The sequence below is a fragment of the Capricornis sumatraensis genome, chromosome 4 (assembly GCF_032405125.1).
Source record: "Capricornis sumatraensis isolate serow.1 chromosome 4, serow.2, whole genome shotgun sequence".
NCBI classification, from domain to species: Eukaryota; Metazoa; Chordata; class Mammalia; order Artiodactyla; family Bovidae; genus Capricornis; species Capricornis sumatraensis.
In genome coordinates, this window is record NC_091072.1 from 44,311,350 (window position 1) to 44,335,827 (window position 24,478).

The window sequence follows — 24,478 nt, forward strand, 5'->3', positions numbered from 1 at the left end:
CTCCATTAACTTTGAACCATTCTCACCCCTTGTCTGACATGTTTTCTTTTCTGTTTGAATAATTCTAGCTCCCCAGGCACAACTTAACATCTTTCTTCTCTTCTCATAGTGCTCGTCTTGTTGAAATAATATATGTTTCTCCACTTTGTTCCTTAAGTAGTCTGTAATCACTCCATTTGTCTGGGGATTGACTGGCACCTAGGCCACCCTGGTCCATGAAAACAGTCGTTCAGTGTTTATTGAATGACTTGCCGACTGCAGGGGGCTTGTGGAAGTTTATGTGCCATGGAAAGCTGGCACTGTGGACACACCCTCTGCTACCGTAGTGTTCATGGGAGTGTTTAGTTGTCGTTTTAGCTGTATTCCCTAATACATATGCCATAGCTTTGATTCAAATGGCGTATATTTGAAAATAATGAATAATTAATTGTATAACCTCAGAAGGACTTAGAAAATAGTAGTGGTTAAAAAATTATTGATCCTTCCAACAATCTCACTTCTGGGTGTACATCTAAAGAAAATAAAAACAGAATCTCAGAGAGATATCTACACTCCCATGTCCATTGCAGCATCATTCACAATAGTCAAGATATGGAAACAGCCTAAGTGTCCATCAACAGAAGAATAGATAAAGAAGATACATGATCCAGATAGAGATAGTTTGATAGGTAGATACAGCTGTAAAATTAAGCAACAGGAATGAAAAAAATCATTATATTGTTATAGCATGGATGTTACTTAGGGAGTGATGCCACATGAATAAGTCAGGTAGAGAAAGAAAAATAGTTTCTATTGTCACTTACATGTCATAGCAATTTAAAGAAATGAAAACTACAATAACAGAGCTGCTGGGGGAGGGAGAAATGGGAAGATGTTGATGTAAGGGGAAGAAAGTGTCATGTATAATGTAAATATATACTGTATAAGTAACAAATAGCATTGTGATTATAATGAATAGTATTATTATTATAGCATTATAATATTAGAAAGTTTCCATGACAGTTGACATGAATAATTCTCTTCCCATACAATTGAAGAAGGAAATGGCAACCCACTCTAGTATTCTTGCCTGGAAAATTCCATGGTTGGAGGAGCCTGGTAGGCGACAGTCCATGAGGTCGCAAAGAGTCTAACATGACTGAGTGACTTCAGTTTCTTTCACATACAGCAATAATATTTATGGGTTGTGATAAAACTATTAGCTACCGCTTTGGTGGTAATTATTTTGGAACATACAAGTGCATCAAGTCAACATTCTGTTCACATTAGAACTAAGGATGTTATATGTCCTTAACTAAGGAAACTATATTTCAATATGCCTGGAACTTAAAAAATGAAATAAAATCACCTAGTTTTATTATATTTCAATTAATAGTCAGTATTAGCTGCAAAAAAAAAAAAAGAAAACTTTATTTGGGGGGTCTTAGATATTGCCATTCAGGGGCACAGATTTCAATAAAACCAAGGGAATGTTCCACAGGAAAGAGTCAGGGGCTTAGAAAGCTGAAACTCATGAGCTTGTAAAGCCATCTGAGAGCAATTATGATTTGCTGTCATGCGAAACAGGAAATATTCCTTCTTAAAGAGTAGACTGTAACAAGTTATTTAGGGAAAGGGGAGGGTATGACAGGTATTTTGAATTTCAGGAACACTGTTTAGAGGATCTGGAGTTCTCTGTTACACAGTAAGTGCTCAAAGTTTGCATTCCGCCCAGATAGAGACACAGACCTCTTCCTCAATGGCCTCCTGTCTCTATTTTCACGAGTTCTCTTAACAATGCTCATTGCACTTTGATTTTTCTTTCACATCTCATACCTTTTTGCATTTAAAGATATCATTAAGTAATTTTATAAAGAGATCTGGTTTATATTTTTAGAGATTATCAGAATTAGACATGATCAATATCTGTTGTGTGGTTTCAGGCACTAAAAACCAATATGGGGATAAATTCAAAATCTCTCTTTGCCATAGAGAAAGGATGTGTATGGCAAATGATGCTACAGGATTGGTGAGTCCCTCTGGTTCAGCACTCCCTCGACTTGGCTGTGGTTTTGATTTTGTTCTGTTCTGTTTTTGCTTTCAGACCCACATGATTTCTCTGGATAGGGCACCAATCAAAGCTAAAATAAATCGAGTCTGTGTGAATCCTATTCATGCATCAAATGAGGATATCAACGACCTCTACTTGGATCCATAAAAATGGCCGTTTTGTGTTCAAGAGAATCATTTTGTGTTTTCTGGGTGCACTATTTGCTGTCCATTATTTCACATGCCTTTCAGGCATGGCTAATGGAGATGGGCACCAAGCAGCAGGGCAGCAATCTGGCATCTCAGCCTAGAGCCTGGTGAAGGGGTGAGGTTGGGGAGATGGGGGATGCGGTGGGGAACTGGGCTAGGGGTTGGGGGCACTTGAGGCAAGGGGACTGTCCAGGTTCCCCTGAGACGTGAAGGCAGGTTCTGTCCAGCTGATAACTTCCTGCCTTCAGGCATGTGAGAGGAGCAGGTTTCTCTCCAATCCACAGCCATGCATTGTTTTCACCCTGTTCAAAAAAAAAAAAAAAAAGAAAAGAAAAAATAAAAAAGTATTTGTTTATCTTGGCTTGTTTCCTGGCCAAGGCCAAAGACCTCTTTCAGCATGTCCAAAGGATATGACAGGATGGGAGGGTGAAGGTGAATCCATGTGTCAAGAGATCCAGAGAATCTGTCACAGCTGTGACTTGGGCCTTTTTCAGAAACAGGCCAATTTTGATGATTCCCTGGACGGGAGTCACCCCAGAAGTTTCCTTGAAAGGATCGAGTTGCAGGAGTCGGGTGTGCCCCTGCTGCCGCTAGAGGGCCTCTTCAGCCCAGCAGGTTGGCCTGCAGTCAGGCAGGCAGGCAGGCAGGGGCTATTGTCTGTGGGTCCCACCCTCACTCTCCCCCTGCAGGGCCTCCTCAGATAGCTTCATTCAAATGCATAAAGCTTTCCAGTCAAGTCAGAGCCTTTGACTTGCCTGGAGTTTCTCTCTACTGAATGGTGATCTGCCCCACCCACTCCATCCCCATCCCCATCCCCCCATCCCCCCATCCCATTTCTCCACCTTGAGACTGCCCCTTTGGCACCCCACAGAGGAAAGTGACTGGGAGTGGGGAGGGAGGCTGAGGGACAAACTCACCTCGTGTCAGGCCAAAGGAGTCTCCTCCTTTTTGTAACTCAGGAAACCCTGCTCAAACATGTGAAGATCATGGACATGTGTCTAAGCAGCCATCGTCACATGTCACATGACGTCTTCCCCTCCGTAGGAGGAGATTTTCATTCCTGCCTGCCTTCAGAGAGACAGAAAAGGAGGGAGGGGGAGAGCTTTCCTCTGGCGCTGGCTGGTTCTTAAGTCACTTGAATCCAAAACACTCTATAGGGCACGGAGGTTCACATGCATTGGGGTGGGCTTGGGTGGGGTGGGGATGGCGGCCTACTCCAGACCCCAGCAATTCCCTCCTCTGACACTTGCCTGGAACCCATGAAAAGCTGAGCTGGTGACTGTGTGTGCATGTACGTGTGTATGTGAGAAACGGTGCATGTGCATGTGCGTGTGCATGGACGTGAGACACAAAGAAAAAAGGACAGAAAGGAAAGAAAAAAATCCCAAAGGAAGGAAGGAAGGAGGAGGGAGGGACCAAATAGGTTAGTTAGTTTGGGCCTCCATGTCATGGAAAGATTTTCTGAGCACAGATCCTCCGCTCAGTGAAACAGTTATCATATCTTTGTGATGTTGATGGACAGGTTCGGGAAAGCAGGCCTGCGGTGCAAGCAATTAGCTATTTCTTCCTCAGAGGCACTTTTAGGGAAACCAAGGAAACACACAGGTTTCCTGGAGTGGATTTGAAACCAGTCGGTGGAGGGGGAGTCAGTCAAGGAGATTGATTTCTAAGCGTCAGGGTTGGGTTGGGTCCTGGAGTGGGCCTTCCTGGAACTCGGGTCTCCTGCATTGCAGGAAGACTCTTGATCATGTGAGCCTGCCGGGGTCCAGCCCTGGTGGATCCAGGGTAATTCCAAGGGGAGATGGCATCAGCGATCAGGAAAGAATTGTTTATTTAGAGATATAAAGAGAGATTAGAAGAGAATAATGTAGTAGAGAAAAAGGGGCTGAGGTTCCTTGGTTTACACAAGAAGCCAATAAAGTCCTGAAACAAGGGACTTGCACCATCTACGTTAGGCCACAGGCGCCCTCCCAGTCTCCCAAAGGAAAGGAGACGCAAAGCGCCTCCCTGTTTGGGTCTTAGAAGCCCAGGCCAAATTCATAGAAAAGGCGAGGCTTTGTGTTCCAGACAGGAATTCAGCCTGAAAAAGGAGAAGAAAAGACGGAAACCAGTCTTTCCAGGAAACTGGTCCGTCTCTTTATTTTCCAAGAAAGCTTCTATACTTTAAGTTGTACATAGAGATCAATGGATAATACAAAGTCATGCAGGGTCAGCAGCCCTGACCCTTATTGAGACCAGGCTTTCTCTCTGCATACTTAGCTGTATACACAGGTCTTAGGTGATTTACATCATCTTCTGGCCAGGAGGCCTATTAGCATTTTATGGCCCTTTTCTGATAAGGGTCTGTCAACCAGAAAACTAATTTGCCCTAAAAGTGTTGTTCTTACTAAAGTCTGGTGCCACTCTCAGAAAGCACTAATTAAGGTTACATTCTTACATAGCAAGGACACAACAATTTATAACAAGGAAAGAGGAGTACAGTGATTTATAACAAAGAGAAAATTCATTAAAAAATTCTAGTATTGCTGACATCAAAACTGCTATATTCTTTTTTCTACATCCCAATTATATTGATTAATATCCTCCAGGTGCCTAAAAGATAAAGGATACGGAGGCCTGGCTGCAATCATTAACTCAACAATGAAACCCTTCATCAATATAATTCCTAGTTCTTTCAAAAGGGCTCTATATCTTTAAGATGTTTTAAGCTTCATGCCTCTCGCTGTTGGGGGGCTATAAACAATCACATGTGTAGTTGTAAAAGTCCGGGTAAACCTGTCAGGCAAGTTAGAGAGCCATCAGAGGGGTTTGAGCCGAGACACTCCTTTTATATGCAGGAGACTGTTAACTGGAGCTCTAAGTTAACTTTTTCCAGCGAAAGCTGGTCGGGGATAGCCCCCTGTTAATATCATAGGAGTTGGTGATAGTCATAAAATAATAAGACAGACAGATTCTGGTTTTGGGGTGGATGCTTGAGAAGTCCCAGGGGGCCCCATGAGGCCTGATCCTGCCTTTGCATATCAGGTCCCTTCCTCATGACCTTTGCCACGGGCAGGATTCCCCATGCTGGCTCCTGTCAGAAAGATTCACCAAATCCTCTAGCCTCCATCCGCAGGGCTTCAGGTACAAGGGGTCCCCCTTTAAATCCTCCATCAGAAGGGCAAGAGAACATGGGAAATGTTCCCCCCTAGAGAGGGTTGTCTTCAGATAGTGGAGGCAACTCGGAAAACTTCAGGATCCAGTCCCCCTTTCGGGTGAAGAACCGCACGCAAAGGAACAAACACACATAGCACAGGACTCTCCTATCCAGAAGTGTGTATCCCCGTTTCACAGAAACATCCTCTGGGCCCCTAAGGAATGTGTGGAAATCACTATCGCCAAGAAGATAAGAATCCTCACTGAGAGTTTCTGAAGTCTGGAAGGACCAGGTTGAGAGAAAAAGAGAAACGATTCCATTCTGCTGACAGGGGTGTTATATGAAGTGACCAAGTGGATGTCCATCTTTCAAAATTCACATTTTAAACATTGTGTCCTTTCAGTCCTTTGTTTTCTCTTTGTATCTGGAAAGCAACAGATTGAACCATAGGTCCTTTTATTATTTTATTTATTTATTTATTTTTCCTGCCTGCCTGTCCGCCTGTCCCTCCGTCTGTCTTCTCTCTGTCTCTCTCGCTTTTCACTCAGGTTAGGAAATTTTAAAAAATTAATTAAAAAAATGAGAAATCTGCATATCTACAGGTCAGGAAGCAACAGTTAGAAATAGACATGGAACACAACAGGCTGGTTCCAAATAAGGAAAGGAGTCCATGAAGGCTGTATATCATTACTCTGCTTATTCAACTTATATTCTGAGTACACATCATGAGACACGCTGGGCTGGATGAAGCACAAGCTGGAATTAAGATTGCTGGGAGAAATATCAATCACCTCAGATATGCACATGACACCATCCTTATGGAAGAAATGAAGTATAGGGTGGATTTACAAAGTCGCGTTCATTTCAGGTTTTCAGATTATGTTCCCTTAGGGGTTAATGCAAAGTCATAAGTCTACTTTCCTGTGCTGGCATAGTAGGTGCTTTTTGGTTGTTTTGACGTAGTTTATGTGTACATGTTCAACTCAGCCTTCTAAGTTGACAGTCCTGCCCCTCTCCCCAAATCCTCTTTCCCTCAAGAAGTCAGGCATCCACTTTAGCATCCTATTCCTCAGTTCATCAACCCCATGGAAGAAGTCATTCCTCCAGTTTTTCCATCAGTTCTCTACACCTCACCTGATGATGGTGGGTGACTGGTAGACTGACAGTTCTGAAGAATTTTGCAAGAGCTTTGGGTGAAGGCTCCTAGGATTTGCTCAGTGAAGTGGGTGGCATGTCAGTCAGTAGAGACTGTGTAAGGTATGCCTCAAGTGGCAAACACCGTTGTTTTTAGTTGTGGTCAGTTTGCTTGTCTGCAGCGAGGGGTGGAAGGAAGGCTTCTACCTTCCACAGACAAAGCTATACCTAGCGTACCAAGGATGTTTGACCACCTCGTTGCCCCAGGTTACAGGCGTGACAGGTCAGACTATAGCAATCTTCATGTCAACAGTGTATTAACAACAGGCAGACTAATCTTAAAGGCAACCTGTCCTGTGAAGGTGGAAGGAGGGGAGGGAAGGGGTAGAGAGAAGATGACAAAGGGAAGGAGAAAGAGGGACAGGAACATACACAGTGTGTGTGTGGGGGGGGTGCAGTGTGTGGTGTGTCTGTGGCATGCACAGGTGCTGCGTGGGTGGTGTGTGGGGCCGTGTGTGTGTGTGGGGTGTGTGTGCTGTGTGTGGGTATGAGTGTGGTGTGGGTGTAGCTTGTACAGGTGCCTCGTGGGGCCGTGTGTGTATCGTGTGGGCGGCATGGGTGTGTGTATGTGGGTTGTGCCTGTGGGTGCGGATGTGAGGGGGGGCGGGCAGAGACACAGGCTGAGAGACACAGCCAGGCAAAGGACAATGCAGTGTGTGTGTGTGTGTACCCATGTGCACACAGGGTGGGTGGTGTGTGGCCAGTGTGTGGCTTGTGGGGGCAGGGTGTGTGTGGGTATGCATGTGGTGTGTGGGCAGAGACAGAGGCAGAGAGACACAGCCAGGCAAAGGACAACGCTGTGTGTGTGTGTGTGTGTGTGTGTGTGTGTGTGTGTGTGGCTGGTGTGTAGGGCCATGTGTGTGAGGGGATGTGTGTGGTGTGTGTGAGGGGATGTGTGTGGTGTGGGCGGGGTGTGTGGTGTGTGGGGGCAGGGTGCATATGGGCTGTGTGTGTGTGTGTATGGGGTCGGGTCAGGGTGTGTGTAGTGTGTGCAGGTGGGGTATGTGTGCGGTTATGCGTGGTGTGTGTGAGGTGTGCCTGTGGGTGGTGCAGGCAGAAACAGGCAGAGAGACACAGCTAGGCAAAGGACAAGGCGGTGTGTGTGTAGTATGTGTGTGGTGTGTGTGGGCATGTGTGCAGTGTGTGGGGTGTATGGGTGTGTGGGAGGGTGGGGCTCGGGCAGAGACAAAGAGACACAGTCAGGCAAAGGACAAAGTACACGGATGGATATTCCACATAATTTGCTTGTGTTTTCTGAGCTTATTCATCACCTCCATGATCAAGACCACTCCCATGAAATGTGAGTCTGCCACACTCACCTCAGTCACCAGCTAGCACTTGTCTTTGGGCAGGCAGACAGGGGTGTGTTCCGAATTGGAGAGGGGGAGGGGGTGCGACTTGCTGTCACCAGGCCAGCTTTGATCCTTGCGTTCTGCCCCTGAACCTGACTGGAGCAAGTCGATCCGCGTGATCTGTCATGGGTTTGTTTGAAATCCTTGCGGGAGAAGGAAGATTCTTCCATGCCAAGGGACAAGGCCAAAAGGAAGGAAATCAACTCCCTTGGGTTCAAATAGCTGTTCTCCAAATCAATCAGGTTTCCAAGACGAGAGATTTCCAGTCCAAACCAAAAAGCCCAGTGGCTACCCATCCCCGCCCAACTGACCTCTGGCCCAAGGTGCCCCTCCCACACAGCCTCCTTCCACAGTGCTGGGAAATTCAAGAGTTGGCCGGCCTGGCCTGCTCCATCTGTGGACCCCCACTCCCCTGCAGGATTATCTTAAAAAGCGAACAGGCAGGTGGCGACCGAGGACCAATCCGCTGTCCAGAGAGCCGGCCGCAGCATAGGAGCTCCCGGGGAGACCTGCACGGACTCGTTGCTAGACAGAGCCCATCCTAGGGCACAGTTTCTCTGCTCAGTCACCAACGCGGACAGGAGAACAGGACCGGCCAGCACTTCTCGAGAATGTCCCTAGGTGAGGTACAACAGACGGAGGGACAGGAGGGGAAGGGAAGGATTCTTGACTCCCGACCCACGGAGCAGGGAATGCATTTGAGGGGGACTGCAGGCCAACGTCAGGTGGTGTGAGCACCCGCCCGGAGAAATAACTCACCATCATTCCTGTCCCTGTCACCACATTTTGGGCATGCCAGGAGAAAACATATTTGTGACTCCCGATGAAGGCTCTTTCAGCAATAGCAAAGCAAAAGTAGGAAGTGAAGAAACACCTGGAGTAACAGGCAAATTTGGCAGTGGAGTACAGAATGAAGCAGGGCAAAGGCTAATAGAGTTTTTCCAAGAGAACACACTGGTCATAGCAAACACCCTCTTCCAACAACACAAAAGAAGACTCAACACATGGACATCACCAGATGGTCAACACCGAAATTAGACTGATTATATTCTTTGCAGCCAAAGATGGAGAAGCTCTATACAGTCAGCAAAAAAGACCAGGAGCTGACTGTGGCTCAGATCATGAACTCCTTATTGCAAAATTCAGACTTAAAATGAAGAAAGTAGGGAAAACCACTAGACCATTCAGGTATGACCTAAATCAAATCCCTTATGATTATACAGTGGAAGTGAGAAATAGATTTAAGGGCCTAGATCTGATGGTTGAGTGCCTGATGAACTATGTATGGAGGTTCGTGACATTGTACAGGAGACAGGGATCAAGACCATCCCCATGGAAAAGAAATGCAAAAAAGCAAAATGGCTGTCTGGGGAGGCTTTACTAATAGCTGAGAAAAGAAGAGACGCAAAAAGGAAAGATATAAGCATCTGAATGCAGAGTTCCAGAGAATAGCAAGGAGAGAAGAAAGCCTTCCTCAGCGATCAATGCAAAGAAATAGAGGAAAAGAACAGAATGGGAAAGACTAGAGATCTCTTCAAGACAATTAGAGATACCAAGGGAACATTCCATGCAAAGATGAACTTGATAAAGGACAGAAGCAGAAGATATTAAGAAGAGGTGGCAAGAATACACAGAAGAACTGTACAAAAACGATCTTCACGATCCAGATAATCAAGATGGTATGATCACTCACCTAGAGCCAGACATCCTGGAATATGAAGTCAAGTGGGCCTTAGAAAGCATCACTACGAACAAAGCTAGCAGAGGTGATGGAATTCCAGAGGAGCTATTTCAAATCCTGAAAGAGGATGCTGTGAAAGTGCTGCACTCAATATGCCAGCAAATTTGGAAAACTCAGCAGTGGCCACAGGACAGGAAAAGTTCAGTTTTCATTCCAATCCCAAAGAAAGGCAATGCCATAGAATGCTCAAACTACCGCACAATTGCACTCATCTCACATGCTTGTAAAGTAATGCTCAAAATTCTCCAAGCCAGGCTTCAGCAATACATGAACCATGAACTTCCTGATGTTCAAACTTGTTTTAGAAACGGCAGAGGAACCAGAGATAAAATTGCCAGTATCCGCTGAATCATGGAAAAAGCAAGAGAGTTCCAGAAAAAACATCTATTTCTGCTTTATTGACTATGCCAAAGCCTTTGACTGTGTGGATCACAATAAACTGTGGAAAATTCTGAAACAGATGGGAATACTAGACCACCTGACCTGCCTCTTGAGAAATCTGTATGTAGGTCAGGAAGTAACAGTTAGAACTGGACATGGAACAACACACTGGTTCCAAATAGGAAAAGGAGTGCGTCAAGGCGGTATATTGTCATCCTGCTTATTTAACTTAAATGCAGAGTACATCATGAGAAACGCTGGACTGGAAAAAACACAAGCTGGAATCAAGATTGCCAGGAGAAATCTCAATAACCTCAGATATGCAGATAACACCACCCTATGGCAGAAAGTGAAGAGAAACTAAAAAGCCTCTTGATGAAAATGAAAGAAGAGAGTGAAAAAGTTGACTTAAAGCTCAACATTGAGCAAATGAAAATCATAGCATCTGGTCTCATCACTTCATGGCAAATAGATGGGGAAACAGTGGAAACAGTGTCAGACTTTATTTTTTTGGACTCCAAAATCATTGCAGATAGTGACTGCAGCCATGAAATTAAAAGACGCTTACTCCTTGGAAGAAAAGTTATGACCAACCTAGGTAGAATATTCAAAAGCAGAAACATTACTTTGCCGACTAATGTCCACCTAGTCAAGGCTGTGGTTTTTCCAGTAGTCATGTATGGATGTGAGAGTCGGACTGTGAAGCAGGTTGAGCGCCAAAGAACTGAGGCTTTTGAACTGTGATGTTGGAGAAGACTCTTGACAGTCCCTTGGACTGCAAGAAGATCCAACCAGTCCATTCTGAAGGCGATCAGCCCTGTGATTCCTTTGGAAGGATTGATGCTAAAGCTGAAACTCCAGTACTTTGGCCACCTCATACAAAGAGTTTACTCATTGGAAAAGACTCTGATGTTGGGAGGGATTGGGGGCAGGAGGAGAAGGGGACGACCGAGGATGAGATGGCTGGATGGCTTCAGGGACTCGATGGATGTGAATCTGAGTGAACTCCAGGAGTTGGTGATGGACAGAGAGGTCTGGCGTGCTGCAATTCATGGTGTCGAAAAGAGTCAAACACGACTGAGTGGGGTCGCCCTGCGATGTCCGTGGACTCTTGTCTGTGCCACATCTCTCCCTTGTTCCCTGTCCCAGCCCTCAGGCTAGGGCCCGCAGCGGGGGAGCAGAGGAGGGTGCACACTCCGAGGCCGGGAGGTGCCGCCAGGAGCACCCCTCCTCTACCTCTCGACCCTCCTGCTCCGCGGAGGATGGCAGCCCCTCGACTGCCCAGGGACCCACCAAAGCCAGGGCCAGGGCCAAGGACACACCCCCGCCCGCCCACGGAGAGGCAGAGCTCGTGGAGGGAAAAGAGCGAGGGTGGCACAGATGGAGCGACAAACGTATGTGTCGAGGGCTGACTTTCAATAGATCGCAGCGAGGGAGCTGCTCTGCTACGTAGGAAACCCCGACCCAGAAGCAGGTCATCTGTGAATGGTTTAGCACGAGGTTCCCACGAATGTGCTGTCCGTGTCGGGCAAGGGGGAGGCCCCCTTTCCAGCCACGCCCCATGTCCTGGGAGAAAGAGTTCTCAGCACCGGACTCCAGTCCCAGGTCGAGGCGAGGGGACATGGGTGATGGCCCACTGGCAGGGACTGCGGGGGACTGGCTATCCAAGGCCAACTATGGCTCCTCCAACGCTGCCATATTGTTCCACCTGGGCGCAATTCTGACTTAGAGGTGTTCAGTCATAATCTCACAGATATTAGCTTCGCCCCATTGACTCCTCAGCCAAGCACATACACCAAATGTGTGAACCTGCGGTTCCTCTCGTACTGAGCAGGATTACCATGGCAACAACACATCATCAGTAGGGTAAAACTAACCCGTTTCACGATGGTCTAAACCCAGCTTACATTCCCTAATAGTGGGTGAACAATCCAACGCTTGGTGAATTCTGCTTCACAATGATAGGAAGAGCCAACGTCGAAGGATCACAAAGTGACGTTGCTATGAACGCTTGGCCACCACAAGCCAGTTATCCCTGTGGTAACTTTTCTGACTCTGGCATAGTCAATAAAGGAGAAATAGATGTTTTTCTGGAACTCTCTTGCTTTTTCCATGATCCAGTGGATGTTGGCAATTTGATCTCTGGTTCCTCTGCCTTTTCTAAAACCAGCTTGAACATCAGGCAGTTCACGGTTCACGTATTGCTGAAGACTGGCTTGGAGAATTTTGAGCATTACTTTACTAGCATGTAAGATGAGTGCAATTGTGCAGTAGTTTGAGCATTCTTTGGCATTTCCTTTCTTTGGAATTGGAATGAAAACTGAGCTTTTCCAGTCCTGTGGCCACTGCTGAGTTTTCCAAATTTGCTGGCACATTGAGTGCAGCTCTTTCACAGCATCCTCTTTCAGGATTTGAAATAGCTCCACTGGAATTCCATCACCTCCACTAGCTTTGTTCGTAGTGATGCTTTCTAAGGCCCATTTGACTTCATTTTCCAAGATGTCTGGCTCTAGATTAGTGATCACATTATTATGATTATCTGGGTCATGAAGATCATTTTTGTACAGTTCTTCCGTGTATTCTTGCCACCTCTTCTTAATATCTTCTGCTTCTGTTAGGTTCATACCATTTCTGTCCTTTATCGAGCCCATCCTTGCATGAAATGTTCCCTTTGTATCTCTAATTTTCTTGAAGAGATCTCTACTCTTTACCATTCTCTTGTTTTCCTCTATTTCTTTGCATTGATCGCTGAAGAAGGCTTTCTTATCTCTTCTTGCTATTCTTTGGAACTCTGCATTCAGATGCTTATATCTTTGCTTTTCTCCTTTGCTTTTCGCCTCTCTTCTTTTCACAGCTATTAGTAAGGCCTCCCCAGACAGCCATTTTGCTTTTTTGCATTTCTTTTCCATGGGGATGGTCTTGATCCCTGTCTCCTGTACAATGTCACAAACCTCATTCCATAGTTCATCAGGCAGTCTATCAGATCTAGGTCCTTCAATCTATTTCTCGCTTCCACTGTATTCCACTTTATTGACTATGCCAAAGCCTTTCACTGTGTGGATCACAATAAATTGTGGAAAATTCTGAAAGAGATGGGAATACCAGACCACCTAACCTGCCTCTTGAGAAATCTGTATGCAGGCCAGGAAGCAATAGTTAAAACTGGACAGGGAACAACAGACTGGTTCATAATAGGAAAAGGAGTACGTCAAGGCTGTATATTGTCACCCTGCTTATTTAACTTCTATGCAGAGTACATCATGAGAAACGCTGGACTGGAAGAAGCACACGCTGGAATCAAGATTGCCGGGAGAAATCTCAATAACCTCAAATATGCAGATGACACCACCCTTATGGCAGAAAGTGAAGAGGAGCTAAAAAGCCTCTTGATGAAAGTGAAAGAGGAGAACAAAAAAGATGGCTTAAAGCTCAACATTCAGAAAACGAAGATCATGGCATCTGGTCCCATCACTTCATGGCAAATAGATGGGGAAACAGCGGAAACAGTGTCAGACTTTATGTTTTTTTTGGCTCCAAAATCACTGCAGATGGTGATTGCCCATGAAATTAAAAGACGCTTACTCCTTGGAAGAAAAGTTATGACCAACCTAGATAGTATATTCAAAAGCAGAGACATTACTTTGCCGACTAAGGTCCGCCTAGTCAAGGCTATGGTTTTTCCAGTGGTCATGTATGGATGTGAGAGTTGGACTGTGAAGAAGGCTCTCCACGTGGCACTATCCCCAGAGCCGGTTGCTCGGGTGCTTGGCTCCAGGAGTGAGAACCCCCCGAAGAATTGATGCTTTTGAACTGTGGGGTTGGAGAAGACTCTTGAGAGTCCCTTGGACTGCAAGGAGATCCAACCAGTCCATTCTGAAGGAGATCAACCCTGGGATTTCTTTGGAAGGAATGATGCTAAAGCTGAAACTCCAGTACTTTGGCCACCTCATGAGAAGAGTTGACTCATTGGAAAAGATTCTGATGCTGGGAGGGATTGGGGGCAGGAGGAGAAGGGGACGACTGAGAATGCGATGGCTGGATGGACGTGAGTCTGAGTGAACTCAGGGAGATGGTGATGAACAGGGAGGCCTGGCGTGCTGGGATTCATAGGGTCGCAAATAGTCAGACACGACTGAGCGACTGAACTGAACTGAACTGAACTGAACTTTTCTGACACCTCCTGCTTAAAACCCCAAAGGTCAGAAGGATCGTGAGGCCCCGCTTTCACTGTCTGTATTTTACTAAAAATCAAGATCAAGCGAGATTTTGCCCTTCTGCACCATGCGAGGTTTCTGTCCTCCCTGAGCTCACCTTACTGGTAACGCTCATCTGCGTTACCATTTGACAGGTGTACTGCCCCCGGCACTGTCCCCAGAGCCGGTTGCGCGGGTGCTTGGCTCCAGAAGTGAGAACCCCTAGGGGATCGCCCCGGACCCCCGACCCCTCCCCATGCCTCACTGTGTCAGTGAAAAATAAAGGATCAAAGTAGTGGTATTTCACTGGCTGCCCACAAGGCTGTCAGATCCCGCCCCGCCCCCTCGCAAGAAACGCGGGGGTGGGGCAGCCCGCCGGGGGCCTCTCACTTATTCTACACCTTATACTCACTAATTTTGCCATGACGCCCTGCCCTTCACAAAGAAAAGAGAACTCTCCCCGGGGCTCCCACAGGCTTCCCTGGGATCAGTTGAGTTACTGCACTGGACGCCTCGCGGCATCCATCTCTGCCACTCCGGATTTGGGGATCTGAACCCAACTCCCTTTCGATTGGCTGAGGGCAACGGAGGCCATCGCCCGTCCCTTTGGAATGGTGCTTGCTCATATCTCAGGACAGACTGACCCATGTTCAACGGCTGTTCACATGGAACCCTTTTCCACTTCTGCCTTCAAAGTTCTCATTTGAATATTTCCTACTACCACCAAGATCTGCACCTGCAGCGGCTCCACCAGGGCCCATATCCTAGGCTTCAAGGCTCACCGCAGTGGCCCTCCTACTCATCGCGGCATACCGTCTGTGGGGGTGAGGTGGGGGGAGGGGTGACCTCCTTCCCGAGCTCACATCCCTCTCGAGCCTCTCCGACTGCTGGCTATAGCCAGGTATGGGCCCGACGCTCCAGCGCCATCCATTTTCATGGGTAGTTGATTCGGCAGGTGAGTTGTTACACACTCCTTAGTGGATTCTGACTTCCATGGCCACTGTCCTGCTGTCTATATCAACCAACACCTTTTCTGGGATCTGATGAGTGTCAGTATCAGGCTCCTTAACCCAGCGTCCCGTTCATCCCACAGCGCCAGTTCTGCGTACCAAAAATGGCCCAGTATGCACTCGCATTCTACACCTGGCTCCACACCAGGGAGACAGGTTTCTTACCCATTTAAAGTTTGAGAATTGGTTGGGATCGTTTCCGCTCCAAGACCTCTAATCATTCACTTTACTGGATAAAACTGCGTGGGTTCATTGAGAGAGCGCCAGCTATCCTGAGGGAAACTTAGGAGGGAACAAGCAACTCTATGGTTTGATTGGTCTTTCGCCCCTATACCCAGGTCAGACAACCGATTTGCACGTCAGGATTGCTATGGTCCTCCACCAGAGTTTCCTCTGCCTTCATCCTGCCCAGGCATAGTTCACCATCTTTCAGGTCCTAACACGTGTGACCATGCTCCACCTCCCCAGTGCGGCGGGTGAGAGAGGCCGGTAGTTCACCCTTGGCAGACTGGAGAGGCCTCCGGATCCCACCTCGGCTGCTGACTAAGGCAGCCTTCATCTTCATTGCACCATGGCGGCTTTCGTGCGAGCCCCTGACTCATGCACGTGTTAGACTCCTTTGTCTGTGTTTCTAGACAGGTCGGGTGGGTGGCTGACATCGTCGCTAACCCCGTGCCCTCGCTTCACCGACAGGCGTGACCGAAAAACAACCCTCCGGCTCAATGGTACAACCTCCCCAGGGCACACTGGGGACAGTCCACCCCACACCGACCCACCTGGTTGGGGGCGGGCCGGGGTGGGAAAGCGGTCGCTCCCATGGAGGGGCGGCCCCCCAAAAAACACTGGCGTGACCCACAGTGGGGAGTGTCGGGAGGGGAGAGAGCACAGCGACAGGTCTGGCTCCCTTGGCCCCGAGATTCAGCAAGCGCTTCTGCCGGGGGTGACTGGGGGAGGGGGGCTGTAACACTTGGCTGTGATGGACCCACCGCCATGACGGAGGGGACCCCAGAGCCACCTTCCCCGCTGTCCTTTCCAGCCATCCCAGAGCCAGTGACAACTGGCCAGGGGGCGGTCCCCCGCCGACCCCACCCTGGCCCCTCCCTGCCACCCCCACCATCCCCCAACCGCCCACCTCCACCTGGAGACGGAGGGAAGAGCTGCAAGGGGTGGAGGGAGGGAGAGTGGAGGGATTGGGAGGAACGGGGAGCGGGAAAGCTCCACCAGGCCACCGGCACTGCTGGACCTGTCGCCAGGTTGAATCCTTCAGGCGGACTGTGTGGACCCCACCCGTTTACCTCTTAACGGTTTCACGCCCTCTTGAACCCATTCTTCAAAGTTCTTTTCAACTTTCCCTTACAGTACTTGTTGACTATCAGTCTTGTGCTTGTATTTAGCCCTAGATAGAGTTTACCACCCGCTTTGGGCTGCATTCCCAAGCAACCCAACTCCGGGAAGACCCAGCGCACCAGAGGCTGCTATTGGCCTCACACCATTCATGGGCTGGGCCTCGATCAGAAGGGCTTGGGCCCCCCATAAGCAGCGATGGGGAGTGGGTCTTCCACCCACCACATGTACCGCACCCCACCACGGGGCAGGGATTCAGCATTGGGCTCTTCCCTGTTCACTCGCCATTACTGAGGGAATCCTGGTTAGTTTCTTTTCCTCCACTGACAAATATGCTTAAATTCAGAGGGTGGCCACATCTGATCTGAGGTCGAGTCTCCGAGGGCACCGTGAGGATAGTCCGAGAAGGGAATGGAGAGACCTGCAGCCTACTGCCCCGGGCTCCCTCCCCATGCACACACAGCACCCTACCACCCACCGCTTACGTGTCATCCCTCAGGGAGGCGGCAGCGGCGGCAGCAGATGGTGGGCAGGGAGGGAGACGCCAAGGCAGGGGCGGGATGGGAGCACAAGCCAGCGATCATGGGATGCACGAGGCGGGGACGGCGGAGAGGTGGACAGGGAGGGGGAGTGGAGGGCGGGTGCACTCTCAGGAGCCAAAGCCCAAATGGGCGAAGGACCCACAGTACACCGCCTTTCTCCCCCCAACAGACTTCACCCTCGTGGCGGGGGCTCTGGGGTGCGAACAGCGGCAAGGCTGAAGCCCAGGGGGAGAGTGTGCAGCAGCGGGCAGATGCCGCTGGGGCACATGTCCCTGGGGCCAGGACATGCACGCAGACTGGGCCTCAGGATTGAGCCGCCCGTCCCACTAGGGTGAGAGCCGCGGGGGGCGGGAAGCGGGCATGGGCCACGGATGTAAGGCTGGGAAGGCACCGCAGGGGGTGGCGACCGGGTGCCGGGAAACACCACCACCAAGGGCAGGATAGAGAATGAAGAACTGAAGATGTGACCCCACCCTACCACACTGGTGGGCCCCTGCTGCGTGGCGCAAGACCATCCCCAAACCCCGACACCCCAAGGGCAACAACACCCAAAGGCCGCTTGAGGCTCGAGGAAGCTCTCAAAGGGGAGACCAACCACAGAGGCATGGCAGGCCAGGGGACTCAGTGCAACCTCACGTCCCCTTCTCCCCTCTTGCGGGCAGCGTCCACCCAGCCACAGAGGCAGGGGACACTGTGTCTGCACTTAGGGGGACAGAGGGACCAGAGGCCCTTCAAGGACAATCCCCAGCCACGGGACATCCAGGAAGGCGAGCACACGACATGAGCACCCCAGAGGGGTGGTTGATCATCAAGCAATGCTCAGACAGGCATAGTCCCAGGAGGAACCCAGGGCCGCAAGTGCGTTCAAAGTGTCCATGATCAATGTGTGCTGCAATTCACATTAATTCTCATAGCTAGCTGCGTTCTTCATTGACACAAGAGCTGAGTGATCCAGCACTAAGAGTAGTAGGAGGTTTTCAAGGGTTTTGTTTCCACAGGAGACCCACCCCTGGCATGGCACATCCCACCCTTTCTCCCTCCCTCCCCAGAGTTGGGCAGGGGTTGCCTCTGGCCAGCCAAGTCAGACAGAAAACAGCAGACTGGAGGGGACAGGAAAGGTTTCACGCAATGGAGCAGGGTGTGCTTGGACACCCAACAGGCCCCCAGGTGGGGGGGGGGGTTCCAACCCTCCCCCAGGGACATGGAGGAGCCACGCATGCACCTCACACAGTCACGGCCTACACGAGGACTACAGGGTAGCCCCCTCCCAAAAGCCATGGCGGCAGTGACCATGATGCACCACACCATCCCGGCCCTTCAGGGGATGGCTGAGTCCAGGGGAGACTGGAGGCACCTCCCAACTTCCCGTGGGCCCGACCATCCTGACCCCAAGGCAGTGAAGCCCCCCAGGGGTCTTTAAACCTCCTCACCAGGACGCACTAAGTAACTGGAAAGGAGGAGGTGGGCAAGGGGCACAGCGTGCCCCACAGACCACAGCCCCGACTTCCACCACCAGCCACTGCATCCCTGCCCACAGCCACGTGCGCGGACCTCAGCACAGCTGGCCCGTGATGCATAGAGGTCTTCAAAGGGAGCCTCTGTATTCAAAACACAACAGCCAGGTCTCTCCTGCACACTCAGCCTCTTAGAGGAAATCTTGGCTGACACAGGCATCCACAACAGGACTGGGCCTTCCCTGGGATCCTGTGCCAATGAAGGAGCACACCTTGCACTCCCAGGCTCACCCTGCCTCCAAGACAAGCTCCTGGCCACAGGCATCCTGGACACACAGGCGCCTTCTGTGGAGTCCTCTACTGTCATCACAGGGGACCACCTAGCACTCCCTGGGACACTCAGCCTCCTAGAGGAAATCTTGGCTGTCATGGCCATCTAGGACATGCCCTCATCTTCCCCAGGAGCTGCTGTGGAGGAGGAAGGAGTTGAAGAAATCCTGGAAGCACCTTTCGGTGAGGAGGATTACCAGGCCCTCCTCGACATGCTGCCAGGCTCCCCAGGCCCTCGGGCTTAGACGGAGAGGAAGGAAGGGGCACCTTCTCTCCTGAACCTCTTTCAGTTCTCTTTTCCTGGGATGCAGAGCCATGAAGCTCGTGGTGGGGGGCGGTTTGGGGTGGGGGTAGGAGAGAATACAGACAGGATGTCTAACAACAACTTTGGGGACAAACCCGAGAGCTGGATCTTTGGAAAGCTGTGCCTCACCACCCCCCACCCCAAGAGGGACATCCCACCTGAAGCCTCAAGGAACCCAAGTATTGCAGTGATCAAGAGGGTGCTTAACAGGGGACATGCCATGGAGCCAATAAAGAAACCCCCTGCCCCACACAGGTTCTTTTGGTCTGGCTCCTCTGTTTTCTGGTCCAATTTTTTCAGCAGTCCACACAGGAGAACTCCTTCCCTATGCCAGGGGCAGCAGAGGGAGGGGGAGACGGAGAGGGAGACAGGGGAGTGGGGAGGTGGAAATTTGGGAGATGCAGGTGGGAGGGGCCCAGTGGGTGGAGGGAGAGGGTGGGAGTGGAGGGAGAGGGTGGGAGTGAAGGGAGAGAGTGGGAGTGAAGGGAGAGAGTTTGGGAAGGCTGAGTGGGAGAAGGAGGGAGGGAGAGAGGAAAGGGAAGCAGGAAGATTTGGGGACAAGGGGAGGGAGAGGGTTGTTCAGGGAGTGGGGGCTGAGCCTGCTTCTGGGACTCAGCTTCAAGCCACCTGCAAACCCTGCAGGTATCCTTAAAATGCTGCATCAAGGACACATTTCCCCTGGTTTCAAGATGCCTGTTCAGGGCGGGTTTCTCATGGTCAGATCCTCTGAGCCAGCAGTAGGGACCTACCCACACAACCACTTTCACGACCATAATCCATGCCCATGTGAACACACATGCCCAGTATATCTGCAAAAGCCAATCATCTCCGTGTCTCTCTCTGACCCACGGAGTATAGTGACTGAGCTCACCCTGCCACCAACATCCTCCCGTCACCCACAGACATACAGACGTTATGTATTTGCAAACCCATTCCTGAATTTATAGACCCAGTGGTTTTGAAGTACATTCAAAACCCTGCCTGTTCTCATGTGAATCCCATGGTTGGGTTTAGAAGCTTTGGTGGCCAAAGAATACATTCCTAACGATGGCTATGGGTGTGGTGTTGTGGTTTGTTCAAGCTACGTTCCCTCTCTACCCCCTCCCCAGGATAGAGCCAGGGCAAAAGGTCTATTCCCAGCTTCGCTTTGTGCACAAGCGCATGCACCTGCACACACACGAACACATGCACACCATCTTGTCGGACGCATTGCGACTCCGTGGACTAGTTCTAGAGGCCAGATGGTAGTTTTCTCCCTTTTGCAGCAGATCTTCCCAATGCGGGAATTGAACTGGTGTCCTGCATTGCAGCTGGATCCTTTACAACTGAGCTATCAGGGAAGACCTGAGCACTGGCAAGCCAATTTCAAGGCCATGCCACCTGAAGAGGAAAGGCTAGCTGACCTCCAGGTCATCTGCCAGCCACCCTCCAGTTCCCCCTCCATCCCAGCCAACAGAGCATCCTGACGAGAATGAGGCATATGTCAGAGGAAGGAGCCCCAGTGAAGGCACAGTCCTCCGAGGACTGGCTTCTTTCCCTTGGCATCTGTGTCCTCCACCACCTCCTCCCCAGGTAGAGTTCTCTGAGCCGAGTGCTCTCCTGCTGTCACGGCCCCTTGGCAGCCTGGTGAGGGGCCATCCTGCCGCCTGCACAGCCTGAGACATACATCCCATGGTGGCCTGAGTGACCCTATGGTGAAAGCACAGTGCCTCTGCTACAGCCACAGCCCCAGTCCCGCAAATTTCCAAACTCGACAAGCCTCTTAGTTGAGCTCTTGGCGGCCACAGGTGTCCCAGACAAGCAGGCACTTTTCCTGGGGGCTACTGCAGATATGCAAGAGCACACCCTGTTCTCCCAGGTGCACCCAGCTTCCTAGACTAGCTCTTAGTGCCAATGGGCATCCTGGACATGATGGGGCCTTCCCTGGGGCCCTCTGCAGATGCACAAGCACACCTCGCCCTCTCAGACTCACCCAGCCTCCAATACGAGCTCCCGGCTGCCGAGCATCCCGGGCTTGCTGGATCCTTTCCTGGGGTCCTTGACTGTCCTCATAGGGGGCCATCCAGCCCTCCCCGGGTCACCCAGCCTCCTAGAGGAAATCGTGGCTGCCAAGTCCATCAAGGACATACCCCGGTCTTACCCGGGGGCCGCTGTGGAGGAAGGAGTTGAGGCATTCCTGGAAGTACCCCTCAGTAAGGATGAATACCAGGCCCTCCTTAACATGCTGCCAGGCTTCCCAGGCCCTCAGGCTTAGAGGGAGAGGAAGGAAGGGGCACCTTCTCCCCCGAGCCACTTTCAGGTCTCCTTTCCTGGGATGTTGAACCATGGAGGTTGGGGAGGGGGGCGATTTTGGTTGGGGGGAAGAGAGAATACAGATGGGATGTCTACCAATAACTTTGGGGACAAACAAAAGAGCTGGAACTTTGGGAAGCATGGGCCCCCCAAGAGGGTGAGGAGGAAATAGGGAGTCATCTGAAAAGGAATTCAGAATAATGATAATAAAAATGATTGAAAATCTTGAAAACAAAATGGAGTTGCAGATAAATAGCCTGGAGACAAGGATTGAGAAGATGCAAGAAATGTTTAACAAGGATCTAGAAGAAGTAAGAAAGAGTCAATATATCATGAATAATGCAATAAATGTGATCAAAAACACTCTGGAGGGAACCAACAGTAGAATAACAGAGGCAGAGGATAGGATAAGTGAGGTATAAGATGTAATGGTGAAAATAAATGAAGCAGAAAGGAAAAAAGAAAAAAAAATAAAAGAAATGAGGAAAATCTCAGGGACCTCTGGGACAATATCAAACACCCCAACATTCGAACCATAGGATTCCCAGAAGAAGACAAAAAGAAAGGCCATGAGAAAATAATTGAGGAGATAATAGTTGAAAACTTCCCTAAAATGAGAAAGGACATAGTCACCCAAGTTCAAGAAACCCAGAGAGTACCAAATAGGATAAACCCAAGGCAAAGCACCACAAGACAAATAATAATCAAAATAACAAAAATCAAATATAAAGAACAAATATTAACAGCAGGAAGGGAAAAACAACAAATAGCACACAAGGGGATTCCCATAAGGATAACAGCTGATCTTTCAATAGAAACTCCTCAGGCCAGAAGGGGATTGGTAGGACATACTTAAAATGATGAAAGAGAAAAACCTACAACCAAGGTTACTGTACCCAGCAAGGATTTCATTCAAATATGAAGAAGAAATCAAAAGCTTTATAGACAAGCAAAAATAACAGAATTCTGCACCACCAAACCAGCTCTTCAACAAATGCTAAAGGACCTTCTCTAGACAGGAAACATAGAAAAGGTGTATAAACTTGAAACCAAAAACAATAAAGGAAATAGCAATGGGATCATACTTATCAATAATTATGTTAAATGTAAATGGGTTGGATGCCCCAACCAAAAGACAAAGACTGGCTGAAAGGATACAAAAACAAGACCCCTATACATTCTGTCTACAAGAGACCCAGCTCAAAACAAGAGACACACAGACTGAAAATTAGGGCTGGAAAAAGATATTTCACACAAATGGAGACTGAAAGAAAGCAAGAATAGTAATACTCATATCAGATAAAATAGACTTTGAAATAAAGGCTATGAAAAGAGACAAATAAGGACACTACATAATAATCAAAACATCTATCCAAGAAGATAATATAACAATTATAAATAAATATATATATATATATATATATATATATACATATATATGTACACACACACACATATATACCAACATAGGAGCACTGCAATATGGCAAATGCTGACAAGTATGAAAGGGGAAATTAGCAATAACACAATAATAGTAGGAAACTTTAATACCCCACTCACACCTAGGGATAGATCAACTAAACAGAAAATTAACAAGGAACACAAGCTTTAAATGATAAAATGGACCAATTAGAACTAATTGATATTTATAGGACATTTCACCCCAAAACAATGAATTTCACCTTTTTTTCAAGCACACACGGAACCTTCTCCAGGATTGATCACATCCTGGGTCATAAATTTAGCCTTGGTAAATTTAAAAAAAAATTGAAATCACTGCAAGTATCTTTTCTGATCACAATGCAGTAAGATTAGATATAAATTAGAGGAAAAAATTATTAAAATTTCCAACATATAGAGGCTAAACAACATACTTCTGAATAACCAACAAATCAGAGATGAAATTAAAAAAGAAATCAAAATATGCGTAGAAAGGAATGAAAATGGAAACACAACAACCCAAAACCCGTGGGACACTATAAAAGCAGTGCTAAGGGGAAGGTTCATAGCAATACAGGCTTACCTCAAGAAATAAGAAAAAATTCAAACAAAAAACCTAACTCTACACCCAAAGTAACTAGAAAAGGAAATGAAGAACCCCTGGGCTAAGTAGAAGGAAAGTAATTTTTTAAATTAGGATAGAAATAAATGCAAAAGAAACAAAAGAGACCTTAGAAAAAATCACCAAAACCAGAAGCTGGTTCTTTGAAAAAATAAGTAAAATTGACAAACCAGATTCATCAAGAAACAAAGGAAGTAAAATCAAATCAACAAAAATAGAAATGAAAATGGAAAAGTCACAACAGACAACCCAGAAATACAAAGGATCATAAGAGACTACTATAAGCAACTATATGCCAACAAAACGGACAACTTGGAAGAAATAGACAAATTCTTACAAAAGTACAACTTTCCAAGACTGAACCAGGAAGAAATAGAAAATCTTAACAGACCCATCACAAGCAGAGAAATCAAAACTAATCAGAAATCTAGCAAACAAAAGCTCAGTACCAGATGGCTTCACAGCTGAATTATACCAAAAATTTAGAGAAGAGCTAACACCTATCCTACTCAAACTCTTCCAGAAAATTGCAGAGGAAGATAAACTTCCAAACTCATTCTATGAGGCCACCATCACCCTAATACCAAAACCTGACAAAGATGCCACTAAAAAAAAAAAAAGGAAAGAAAACTATAAGCCAATATCACTGTTGATCCTACGTGCAAAAATCCTTAACAAAATCCTAGCAAACAGATCCAACAACGTATTAAAAATATAAAACATGATGACCAAGTGGGCTTTATACCAGGGATGCAAGGATTCTTTAATATCCACAAATCAATCCATGTAATACACAACATTAACAAATTGAAAGATGAAAACTATATGATTATCTCAATATATGCAGAGAAAGCCTTTGACAAAATTCAATGTCCATTTATGATAAAAACTCTCCAGAAAGCAGG

General features: G+C 48.2%; 1 non-coding gene across 1 annotated transcript; it reads right to left on the reverse strand.

The window, feature by feature from the left end:
- Positions 1-17,944: 17,944 nt before the first annotated feature.
- Positions 17,945-18,097, reverse strand: LOC138079449 (5.8S ribosomal RNA). The gene has a single exon (XR_011144915.1). It is a non-coding gene; the product is annotated as a 5.8S ribosomal RNA (ribosomal RNA).
- Between the last annotated feature and the right edge of the window lie 6,381 nt (positions 18,098-24,478).